A 12,194-nucleotide genomic window follows, 5' to 3' on the forward strand; every position below is an offset into this window, starting at 1 on the left:
TCCACATCCCCCTCTCTCTCCCCATCCACATCCCCCTCACTCTCCCCACCCACATCCCCCTCTCTCTCCCCACCCACATCCCCCTCTCTCTCCCCATCCACATCCCCCTCTCTCCCCACCCACATCCCCCTCTCTCTCCCCACCCACATCCCCCTCTCTCTCCCCACCCACATCCCCCTCTCTCTCCCCACCCACATCCCGCTCTCTCCCCACCCACATCCCGCTCTCTCCCCACCCACATCCCCCTCTCTCCCCACCCACATCCCCCTCTCTCTTCCCATCCACATCCCCCTCTCTCCCCACCCACATCCCCCTCTCTCTTCCCATCCACATCCCCCTCTCTCCCCACCCACATCCCCCTCTCTCCGCACCCACATCCCCCTCTCTCTCTCCTTCCACATCCCCCTCTCTCTCCCCTTCCACAGCCCCCCTCTCTCCCCATCCACATCCCCCTCTCTCCGCACCCACATCCCCCTCTCTCTCCCCTTCCACATCCCCCTCTCTCTCCCCTTCCACAGCCCCCCTCTCTCTCCATCCACATCCCCCTCTCTCTCCCTGTCCACATCCCCCTCTCTCCCCGTCCACCTCCCCCTCTCTCTCCCCACCCACATCCCCCTCTCTCCCCACCCACATCCCCCTCTCTCTCCCCACCCACATCCCCCTCTCTCTCCCCACCCACATCCCGCTCTCTCTCCCCACCCACATCCCGCTCTCTTCCCACCCACATCCCCCTCTCTCCGCACCCACATCCCCCTCTCTCTCCCCTTCCACATCCCCCTCTCTCTCCCCTTCCACAGCCCCCCTCTCTCCCCATCCACATCCCCCTCTCTCTCCCCATCCACATCCCCCTCTCTCTCCCCTTCCACAGCCCCCCTCTCTCCCCATCCACATCCCCCTCTCTCTCCCCATCCACATCCCCCTCTCTCCCCGTCCACATCCCCCTCTCTCTCCCCATCCACATCCCCCTCTCTCTCCCCATCCACATCCCCCTCTCTCTCCCCTTCCACAGCCCCCCTCTCTCCCCGTCCACATCCCCCTCTCTCCCCGTCCACATCCCCCTCTCTCTCCCCACCCACATCCCCCTCTCTCTCCCCACCCACATCCCCCTCTCTCTCCCCACCCACATACCGCTCTCTTCCCACCCACATCCCGCTCTCTTCCCACCCACATCCCCCTCTCTCCGCACCCACATCCCCCTCTCTCTCCCCTTCCACATCCCCCCTCTCTCCCCTTCCACAGCCCCCCTATCTCCCCACCACATCCCCCTCTCTCCGCACCCACATCCCCCTCTCTCTCCCCTTCCACACCCCCCTCTCTCTCCCCTTCCACAGCCCCCCTCTCTCCCCATCCACATCCCCCTCTATCTCCCCATCCACATCCCCCTCTCTCCCCATCCACATCCCCCTCTATCCCCACCCACATCCCCCTCTCTCCCCTTCCACATCCCCCTCTCTCTCCCCACCCACATCCCCCTCTCTCTCCCCTTCCACATCCCCTTCTCTCCCCACCCACATCCCCCTCTCTCCCCACCCACATCCCCCTCTATCTCCCCATCCACATCCCCCTCTCTCTCTCCGTCCACATCCCCCTCTCTCCCCGTCCACATCCCCCTCTCTCTCCCCACCCACATCCCCTCTCTCCCCTTCCACATCCCCATCTCTCCCCATCCACATCCCCCTCTCTCCCCACCCACATCCCCCTCTCTCTCCCCACCCACATCCCCCTCTCTCTCCCCATCCACATCCCCTCTCTCCCCACCCACATCCCCCTCTCTTTCCCCATCCACATCCCCCTCTCTCTCCCCTTCCACATCCCCCTCTCTCCCCACCCACATCCCCCTCTCTCTTCCCACCCGCATCCCGCTCTCTCCCCACCCGCATCCTGCTCTCTCCCCACCCACATCCCCCTCTCTCCCCACCCACATCCCCCTCTCTCCCCACCCACATCCCCCTCTCTCTTCCCATCCACATCCCCCTCTCCCCACCCACATCCCCCTCTCTCCGCACCCACATCCCCCTCTCTCTCCCCTTCCACATCCCCCTCTCTCTCCCCTTCCACATCCCCCTCTCTCTCCCCTTCCACAGCCCCCTCTCTCCCCATCCAAATCCCCCTCTCTCTCCCCTTCCACATCCCCCTCTCTCTCTCCATCTACATCCCCCTCTCTCCCCATCCACATCCCCCTCTCTCCCCTTCCACATCCCCCTCTCTCCCCACCCACATCCCCCCTCTCCCCACCCACATCCCCCTCTCTCCCCTTCCACATCCCCCTCTCTCCCCACCCACATCACCCTCTCTCCCCTTCCACATCCCCCTCTCTCCCCACCCACATCCCCCTCTCTCCCCTTCCACATCCCCCTCTCTCCCCACCCCACATCCCCCCCTCTCCCCTTCCACATCCCCCTCTCTCTCCCCATCCACATCCCCCTCTCTCCCCACCCACATCCTGCTCTCTCCCCACCCACATCCCCCTCTCTCCCCACCCACATCCCCCTCTCTCTCCCCATCCACATCCCCCTCTCTCTCCCCTTCCACATCCCCCTCTCTCTCCCCTTCCACAGCCCCCTCTCTCCCCACCCACATCCCCCTCTCTCTCCCCATCCACATCCCCCTCTCTCTCCCCACCCACATCCCCCTCTCTCTCCCCATCCACATCCCCCTCTCTCTCCCCATCCACATCCCCCTCTCTCCCCACCCACATCTCCCTCTCTCTCCCCATCCACATCCCCCTCTCTCTCCCCACCCACATCCCCCTCTCTCTCCCCCACCCACATCCCCCTCTCTCTCCCCATCCACATCCCCCTCTCTCTCCCCACTCACATCCCACTCTCTCTCCCCATCCACATCCCACTCTCTCTCCCCATCCACATCCCCCCCTCTCTCCCTTCCACATCCCCCTCTCTCCCCATCCACATCCCCTCTCTCTCCTCATCCACATCCCCCTCTCTCCCCATCCACATCCCCCTCTCTCTCTCCACCCACATCCCCCTCTCTCTCCCCTTCCACATCCCCCTCTCTCCCCATCCACATCCCCCTCTCTCCCCATCCACATCCCCCTCTCTCTCCCCACCCACATCCCCCTCTCTCTCCCCTTCCACATCCCCCTCTCTCCCCATCCACATCCCCCTCTCTCTCCCCACCCACATCCCCCTCTCTCTCCCCACCCACATCCCCCTCTCTCTCCCCTTCCACATCCCCCTCTCTCCCCATCCACATCCCCCTCTCTCTCCCCACCCACATCCCCCTCTCTCTCCCCACCCACATCCCCCTCTCTCTCCCCTTCCACATCCCCCTCTCTCCCCATCCACATCCCCCTCTCTCCCCATCCACATCCCCCTCTCTCTCCCCACCCACATCCCCCTCTCTCTCCCACCCACATCCCCCTCTCTCCCCATCCACATCCCCCTCTCTCTCCCCACCCACAGCCCCACTCGTCCCCACTCCAGAAAGCGGAATTTGGTGGCGAACTTGCCAATCACAGATGAATTGGGCTGAATGGTCTACATTGTTTGACAATGCTTGTTCTTGGCTGGGGAGTTGGGCTCAGCACGATTATGTGGTTAGGGGTGGGGTGGGGCATCACTCACTTCTTGCTCTCCTCCCCACCTCTGGAGGAGGCAGTGGGGCTGTCGATCAGGCGACCATCGCAGTGCAGGGCTCACTCTCAGCACACAGCTGACGTGGGGTATGCCCAGGGGTACTGGGGCAGCCTGGCTGGATGGGCAGGGGGACAAGATGGAGAAAGCTGTGGAATGCAACCCCTACTACGCACAGGAAGATCCCAGTGTCTGTTGCTCAGGCTGTGTTATTTCTCCCTCCTGTCACAGTGGGAGGGGAGATGGGGGTGATGTGGCCATCTTCAGTGTCCCCCTCAGGAAGCAGGTCCGTCCGAGGGGCAACAGTGACTGGTGTCTACTGGTTCTTCTTTGGTACATCCAGTACCATTTTCCCACACATCCCTCATTCCTATCTCTCACCCCTCCCCAACCTCATCCCTCCTACTCCATCCTTCCCTCCTGACCCGTCCTCACCCACATATCTCACTACCTCATCCTTCCCTCCCGACCACTCCCCACCTGGCCTGCGTGCCCTTCCTCACCTGCCTCTCCCTACCTTCCCTTCCCCTAACTGCCCCTCCCCCACCTTCCTCAACTGCCCCTCTCCCACCTTCCCCTCTGCCTCACCACATCTCTCTTCCCCCCTCCCTCTATCCCCATTCTTCTCACCCCTACCAGGCTCTCCTCATTTCCCATCACCTCCTCTGCCCCCTATCCATCCTTTGCTCTTACCCCCTCTGTTCCTCCTACGCTCTTCCAGGCTTCTCTCTCCTCACCGTCAACCCAGTCCTCCCAGCTCCATTCTTCCCCCGGATGGAGGGAGGAGGGACGGGGAGCGGAAGAGGGCCAGTGAGGGGACATGAAAGGAGGGGAGGGGGAGGAGGAGGACACGGCTGCACTGGGGCAGGGGCTGCCCCTCCGCTGTGAGGCGGCGGCGTTCGGCTGTTTATCTACGTGTTGGCCGGCATGAGTCTGTCAGCTGGGAGGGAGGGAGGAGGGAACGAGGGAGGCTGCGAGGGACGGAGGAGGGAACGAGGGAGGGAGCGAGGAACAGAGGAGGAGGGGGAGGGGGAGGGGAGGGGGAGGCAGCTGAAAGCGAGGCTGGATGTTGAGGGTGTGCATGGGGGGAGGGGCTGCATCAGCCAGCAGCTCTTTGTTTAAAAGACCAGGGTAGAGAGAGGGAGAGTGAAAGAGAGAGAGAGAGAGAGAAAGAGAATGGTTGAGCCTGAGATTTAAAAGGACTGGATCTTTAAACAAAAAAAGGGGGATCTATTTAAACAAAGAATATTTGATAAAGGTCGTTCAGCTGGAGGTAAGTGAATCTTGCTGGTCATTTGCAAAGTTTAGAAACCTGCTTTTGTTATGAGTTCCTCATCTAATGTTTCTCTCTGAGGAAAATGTGCTCTGGATTAGCCAGTAGTTTGCCCAGCAGTGACTTTTTGCAAGGTGGCCTTGTTGTGATGTGAGGGCTGGTGACAGGCTGGCGTGTTGTTCTGCTGGATGTTGGATTGGTTTTAAATTCAGCTTTATATTCGTCCAGATCTCCAGCGGGGACAGAGGGCTGGAGTGTCCTTGTAAATTCTTGGTTGCAACTGCACTTTCCTGTGTGTCTCTGTCTCTCTTTGTCTGTGTGTGTGAGAGAGAGAGAGAGAGAGAGAGAGTGTGTGTGTGTGCAAACTCTTGTTTATCTGTGTGTCTGTGTCTCCGTGTGTGTTTACATGTCTGTCTCTGAGTGTGTGTCATCTGAGTGTGTGGCCGTGGTTGTGTGAGTATGTGTTGTGTGTGTCAGCTGGGAAGAATTGTGTGCAACTGAGTGTGTGTTAATGTGTGTCTGTAAGCGTATGTGTGCATGTTTGTGTAAATTGGTGTGTCGGTGACTGTATGCCTAAGAGTGTGAGTATGCATGTGTCAAGTGTGTGCTTGTGAGAGTAAGCCCGTGTACGTCTGAGAGAGTGTGTGCATGCGTCTGTAAGTGTGAGTGAGTGTGTGTGTGTGAGAGAATGTAAGTGTTGTGCCTCAGCGTGTTGTGTGTTTTGGTGTATGCATGTCTTTGACATTGTGAGTCTGTATGAAAGTCTGTACTTGCATGTCTGCTTGTCAAAGTGTACTTGTGTGTGAGTGTGACTGTGTGTATGTACGTGAGTATGTGTCAGTGTGTCTCTCTGAGAGCGTGTCTCTGTTTATATCTGTGTGTGAGAGCTAGTGTATTTATGTTTGTGTCTATACGTGTGTGTGTGAGTTTGTGTGTGAGAGCTAGTGTATTTATGTTGTGTCTGTATACGTGTGTGTGAGTTTGTGTGTGAGAGCTAGTGTATTTATGTGTGTGTGAGTGTGTACGTGGAAATGTGTGCTGTGTGTGTGTTTGTGTATTTGTACGCGTGTGAGTGTTTGTGCCTGTGTACGTGTGCGTGCTCGGTTTGAAGAACCCTTCGACAGAGTGGGTAATTACAGAGAGCACTGATCTGGGATGGCATTGCATTTGATGACTCCCTCTTGTTCGTGGCCTCACTCCGAATTGCTGCTCTTTTTGTGCTGAACTTACTGCAGCTTCCTGCCAGGGGAAGGTGGGGTTGTTGAGGGGGCAGCATGCGGTGGTCTGTTACCTTCTTGTACGAGTGCAGGCAGCTTCCACTGAACACACTGACTAACTCGGAGGCCGGTGGGGGTGGGGGGGAGTTGCTGATACAATTTCACGGATGGTATTTGGGGAGAGATGGGGATGGGAGGGCAAAAGTCAAATAAGGATTGAGCCTGCGCCTGATCAACCTGATGCAGGAGGTTGATGAAGGGGTCTTTAAAGGGGCAATAGGAGTCGCTGGGGATCATTTAAATGTGGGCAGGGGTGGGGCTGACTCCAGTTGCTCTGTGTGACAAGGACCCTGGCTCCCCGGGGAGTTTGTCAGAGCAGGTGGGTGTGTGTTCGCCCCCCCCCCCCCCAGGACTCTCACCCAACCCCAACCCTCCTGCCCCCTCACTCCATGTCTCTGAATTCCACCAGGGCTCCCCAATAATCTTGGCCCTACGCCTCAAACCAGTCCCGCTGAAGTCCAACCCTACCGCCAATCCATGCCACCTGCCTGCTCCCTCCGGCAGTTTCCTGCACCCCCCCCCCCCCCCAAACACCGACCCTCGATAAGCCAATGGTGGCTGGCTGTCAGGACCCACTTCCCCAGAACTTAACGACTGTCCTTCCCTCCCTCCCTCCCGCTGCAGTCCTGCTTCAGCCTTCTGGGCACACCACACACTCCTCTTCCCTGCCTCCTGCAACTGGCCATCGCCAGGCCAAGGGAGCCTTAGTGAGGTTGTTCCTGCCCCTCCTGCTCGGTCAGTCTCCACAGTGACGTGGTGAGGACGCAGAAACCCAGCGGTCCCCGTGGTCCCAGTTCGTCCCGACCCCCTCCTTCAATTCCAACCGGATTGGACATCAACCTGTTGCTCCTTCTGGAGTCTTGCTGTGTGAGCGCTTGTGACAATGAGTGACCGTTAGGACGAGGAGGACAGCAGGTAGGCCCCCTCCCTGCCGCCATTGAGTGAGATGGTGACTGGTAATGTCGGTGCTGCTGGGGGCCATCAGTAGTGGCCAGAGGAATGCAGGGTCCGAGCAGGTCGTACTAGCAAGGACAGGGTGGACAGTTGGTTGCAGTCACGATACGCTTTCCCGATCCAAGAGTTGTCGGGTCCAGGACCCCAGTGTGGGCATTTGTCTTGAGTGAGTGGTGGGGCAGTGAGAGGCAGAATGGAGGAGGGAGGGAGAGTGGCGATGGAGGAGGGAGGGTGGAGATGATAGAAAGAGGGAGGTAGGGTGAAGATGAAGGATGGAGGAAGGGTAGATGAAGATGAAGAAGAGAGGGAGAGTGGAGATGGAGCAGGGAGGGAGGGAGAGTGGAAATGAAGAGAGGGAGGGAGAGTGTAGTTGTGATGGACAGACAGATGGAGGAGGGGGGGTGGAGATGTGATGGGGAGACGGAGGGATAGAGGGGTACAGGCGGAGAGAGGGAAATCGAGCAATTTGCCCGTGTTTGGCAATATCCTTTTGACCTTTTCTAGTGAATGCGGGTTCAGTTTCTCTTGTGCCAGAATGAGGCCATCTCAGGGTGGAGGAGCAACACCTTCTACTCCGTTTGGGTTGCCTCCAACCTGATGCAATGAATATCAATTTCTCCTTCCGATAAACACTTATCTCCCCTCCTCCTACCCCCACTTCTTTCACTTCTCACCTGCCTACTTCCTTCCCTTTTCTCCCATGGTCCGATGCCTCCTCCTCCTCCCACCCAACCCTAACCCTAACCTATCACTGTTCAGCCAGCCTCCTTCCCTCACCACAACCCTTTCGTTCTGGCGTCTTCCCCCTTCCTTTCCAGTCCTGAAGAAGGGTCTGGCCCAAAATGTCAACTGTTACTCATTTCCTGACCAGCAGAGTTCCTCCAGGACTTTGTGTGTGTTCCATTTGAAAGAAGTTTAGATCGGTGCATTGGATGGGAAGAGTTTGGACCTCAATGGTCCAGGTGCAAATCAATGGGACAAGGTAGCAAAATGTGTCAGCATGGACTAGATGGGCTGATTGGCCTGTTTCTGTGCTGTGATGTTGTATGACCCTATGCCTATATCCATGTACCTGTCCCAATATATTTTAAATGTTGTTATACCTGCCTCAGCCATTTCCTGTGGCAGCTCATAGTCAATACCCTTCAACCCTCTAGGTGAGGAACTTGCCCCTCGGATCCCCTCTCACACCTCAAGTTTCACACTCCCCTACCTTACCACCTACCCTTCCTACACCTATCGTGATTTGATATAAGCCGTGTTGCTAGCCTGCCGTGCGCGGAGGAGCAGTGCTGTTCCCGGGCCGTGTCCATTCTGGCGGTCGCACACTGCAGCTGGAATGTGGAAGGCAAGGCTTGGACGCGAGGAATCCAAGCCCCCCTTGCTGCCACCCTGGGTGGGCTGTGGGGGATGTCATCATTCCCGAGCTGATCCATGCCCTAAGCTCATCAGTCTTACCTACCATACTCCTTGCATTTAACTAACCACAATTCAGAATGTTATTCCTACCGCGGTCAACACCCCCACCGCACTTTCACGGTGGAGTCTTCGGAGATTCGACACGTCATCAAAAGCCTTGGCAAACTTCCGTAGATGTAACGTGCCTATTGGCTGCGTTACGGCCTGGTATGGGAACACCAATGCCTTTGAGCAGAAAACCCTACAAAAGGGAGTGGATTCAGCCCAGTACATCGGGGTAAAGCCCTCCATTACCACTGAACACATCTACATGAAACATTGTCGTAGGAAAGCAGCGTCCATCATCAAAGATCCTCATCACCCAGGCCGTGCTCTTTTCTCGCTGCTGCCATCAGGTAGAAGGTACAGGAGCCTCAGGACTCGCACCACCAGGTTCATGAACAGTTACTACCCCTCAACCATCAGGCTCTTGAACAAAAGGAGATGAATACACTCATTTAAGGACGCTTTTATCTTGTTATTTCATGCTCGTTATTTATTTATATCTGTATTTGCACAGTTTGTTGTCCATTGATCCTGTTTACAGTTACTGTTCTATAGATTTGCTAAGTATATCCACAGGAAAAAGAATCTCGGAGTTGTAGCTGGTGACATATATATCTGATAATAAACTTTACTTTGACTCTGTGTTCTCAAGTGATAAGGCGGGTCGAGCAGTCTCCTTTGACCCAAGAGCATAGTCAGCCTGCTGGAAGTTTATGGAGAGGTTCAGGAAACAAGCTAGAAGACAGCTCCAGGGTTCAAGTCCATTCCCCACGCCCGCCGTTATCTGTCCTTATCAGCGCTGCCTTCTGCTCGATTGCTTCTATAGCTTCTCCAGAGGGTGTTGGACTGTGCCTCCTTCCATCTCGTGGCAAGACCCACCCACACTCGCTGGGTTAAACATTCTCCAGGATCCCCAATTACACTCAGCCTCATCTCTGCACTCCCAGTTCGTGGACTCTCTCCCTTCCCCGCCTCCATCCTGGACTTCCCTCTCTCACTCGGAACCATTTCACGGCGGCAGAGAGAGTCAGCAAGGAAGCAGACCCTTCAGCCCCTCGAGTCTGTTCCAACCCACCTGCTGCCCATATTTCATCCCCCACATCCCCATCTACCAGCTCCCCCCAGCCACACACTCAATTCACCCACTGACCTCGCGCATCACTGGGATGTGGGAGGTCACGGGGAGAACGTAAAAATTTGTACACGCACACACACACACACACACACACACACACTCACACTCACACTCACACTCACACTCACACTCACACTCACATTCACACACAGACACCCCCCCCCCCCCCCCCACCAGGTCTCTGGAACTGTTTTACAGCAGCTATACAGAGTGATCTTCTGTTAGGTTTACACCTCACTCCTCAGAAACTTCAACCTCTTGGGCAGAAGAGTCTGCTTCCAATCTCTGTCCAGGACAGCCAGTCCGCTTCTTACAGAGACACATTCCAAATGCATACAACGTCCTGCACCCCACCCCCTAATCTTTAGAATTCCATAACCTCTCCTGTGCAAAAATCCAAGCCCCAAACTTTGTTGTGTGTGTCTGCACACCCCTGCCTTCACAACGGCCTTAGTCTTTGTCTGCAGGAGCGGCTCTGTTGAGACGTTAAAGACATTTTAAACGACAGTAATTGTTTGCAGAATTGCTGACTAAGGGCCTTTGCGCTGACGCAACAGTGCAGCAGCACGATTTAAGACCTGACCCTTGCACCGGGATCGCGACCTTTGCTCTCTGACCCTCATAGTGGCCCTTCCTCCACACCCACCCCACTGGGGCTGGGAGGGTGTGCCACGACTCCAGTCAAGGGATTGACAATAGAGCACTTTCTTTTGTGTTTAGTGGCTGCAGTTCCCCACCCTGTCTCTCAAGGGTAGAGCGAGTGAACGTCACCAGGGTGGGAGAGAAGAGGAAGGGGAGGAATCTTACTTGGGAAGGTTTGTGTTGGGGGGGGGGCGGTGTTCAGAATGGAAACCAGGTCTATTATCACGGAGTTATGTTGTGATTGGTTTTGTTTAGTGGCAGCTGCACAGTGAAAGACACAAAAATTAATACAAGTTACAAACATAGTAGAAAAAAGGAATAGTGAGGTCGTGAGTTCAATGTCCATTCATAAATCTGACGGCAAAGGGGAAGAAGCTGTTCCTGAATCATTGAGTGTGTGCCTTCAGGCTCCTGTACCTCCTTCCCTGATGGTAGTAATGAGAAGGGGGCATGTCCTGGGTGGTGGGGGTCCTTAATGATGGATACTACCTTATTGAGGCATTGCCTTTTGAAGATGTCCTCGGTGTTGGGAAGGGTTGTGCCTGTGAGGGAGCTGGCTGAGTTTCCAGCCTCTGGCAGTCCTGTGCACTGGAGCTTCCGTATGCCAGAGGGATTGTACCCAGTCCGAGTGCTGTCCACTGTGTGTCTGCAGAATCATGCCAAATCCCCTCAAGCTTGAGCCTCTGGCGTGCCTTCTTCATGATGGATGGTTTTACACCCTGTAAGGCAGAAGATTCCTACCTTTCAAACAGGTGCCATTCTCTGGGCCTGTGAGATGTTGAGAGATTTTCTCTTTGGTCTTAAGTGAAGATTTTTCCCCGAGGCATGAAGTTCAAAATTCAGGAAGTTATGTCACAGCTTTATAAAACTGGTTAAACGACATCTGGAGTATTATGTACAGTTCTGGTCACCACGTATAGGGAAGATTTTGAGGCTTTGGAGAGGCTGCAAAAGAGATTTACCAGGATGCTGCCTGGCTTAGAGGGCAAGTGCTGTCATGAGAGATTGGACAAACTTGGGCTGTTTTCTCTGGAGTGAGGGGAGATCTGGTAGAGGTGTATAAGATTATGAGAGGCATAGACAGCTGGTGTAGAAACATGGAAAAGTACAGCACAGAAATAGACACTTTGGTCCATCTAGTTCATGCCAAACCATTTAAACTGTCTACTCTCATCAACCTGCACCAGGTCCACAGCCCTCCACACCCCGACGATCCGTGTACCTGTCCAAACTTCACTTAAACATTGAAATCGAGCTTGCATGCACCACTTGCGCTGGCAACTCGTTCCACACTCCCACCACCCTCTGAGTGAAGGAGTTTCCCCTCCTGTTCCCCTTACACTTTCACCTTTCACCCTTAACCCATGACCTCCAGTTGTCATCCCACCCAACCTCAGTGAAAAAAGCCTGCTTGCATTTGCCCTATCTATACCCCTCATAATTTTGTATACCTCTATCAAATCTCCCCTCAGTCTACATTTCAAGAAATAAAGTCCTAAGCTATTCAGTCTTTCCTTATAACTCAGATCCTCCAGACCTGGCAAGATCCTGGTAAAGTTTCTCCTTATTCTTTCAGTTTTATTTACATCTGTCCAGTGGGTAGATATCTTTTTTCCAGTTTGGAATTGTCCAGTATCAGAGGGTGTGTATTTCAGGTGAGAGGGGGTAAGTTCAGAGCAGATGTGACGGCATGTTTTTTTACTCAGAGAGCAGTGGGTGTCTGGAATGTGCTAGAGGTGTGGTGGATGATGGAGGCAGATAAGTTGTTTCAGAGGCTCATAAGTATGCAAGGTGAAAGAATATGGATCACGTGCAGGCAGAAGGGATTATAGTAATTCAGGAGTCATTAGTTTAAT

General features: G+C 55.3%; 1 protein-coding gene across 4 annotated transcripts in view; it reads left to right on the forward strand.

Annotated features, from left to right (window-relative positions):
• LOC140729208 (lysine-specific demethylase 6B-like) overlaps positions 1 to 12,194 on the forward strand; it is a 264,889-nt gene that overhangs the window by 156,879 nt on the left and 95,816 nt on the right. The window contains exon 1 of one of the 4 annotated variants that reach the window (XM_073048720.1): positions 4,703 to 4,866. The exons of the other annotated variants lie outside the window; for them this stretch is intronic. The gene's annotated coding sequence lies outside the window, so the exon portion shown is untranslated. Of the gene's footprint in view, positions 1 to 4,702; positions 4,867 to 12,194 lie in introns of those variants that run through there. 4 annotated transcript variants of the gene reach the window in all.

The sequence above is a fragment of the Hemitrygon akajei genome, chromosome 6 (genome assembly GCF_048418815.1).
Source record: "Hemitrygon akajei chromosome 6, sHemAka1.3, whole genome shotgun sequence".
Classification (NCBI taxonomy): Eukaryota; Metazoa; Chordata; class Chondrichthyes; order Myliobatiformes; family Dasyatidae; genus Hemitrygon; species Hemitrygon akajei.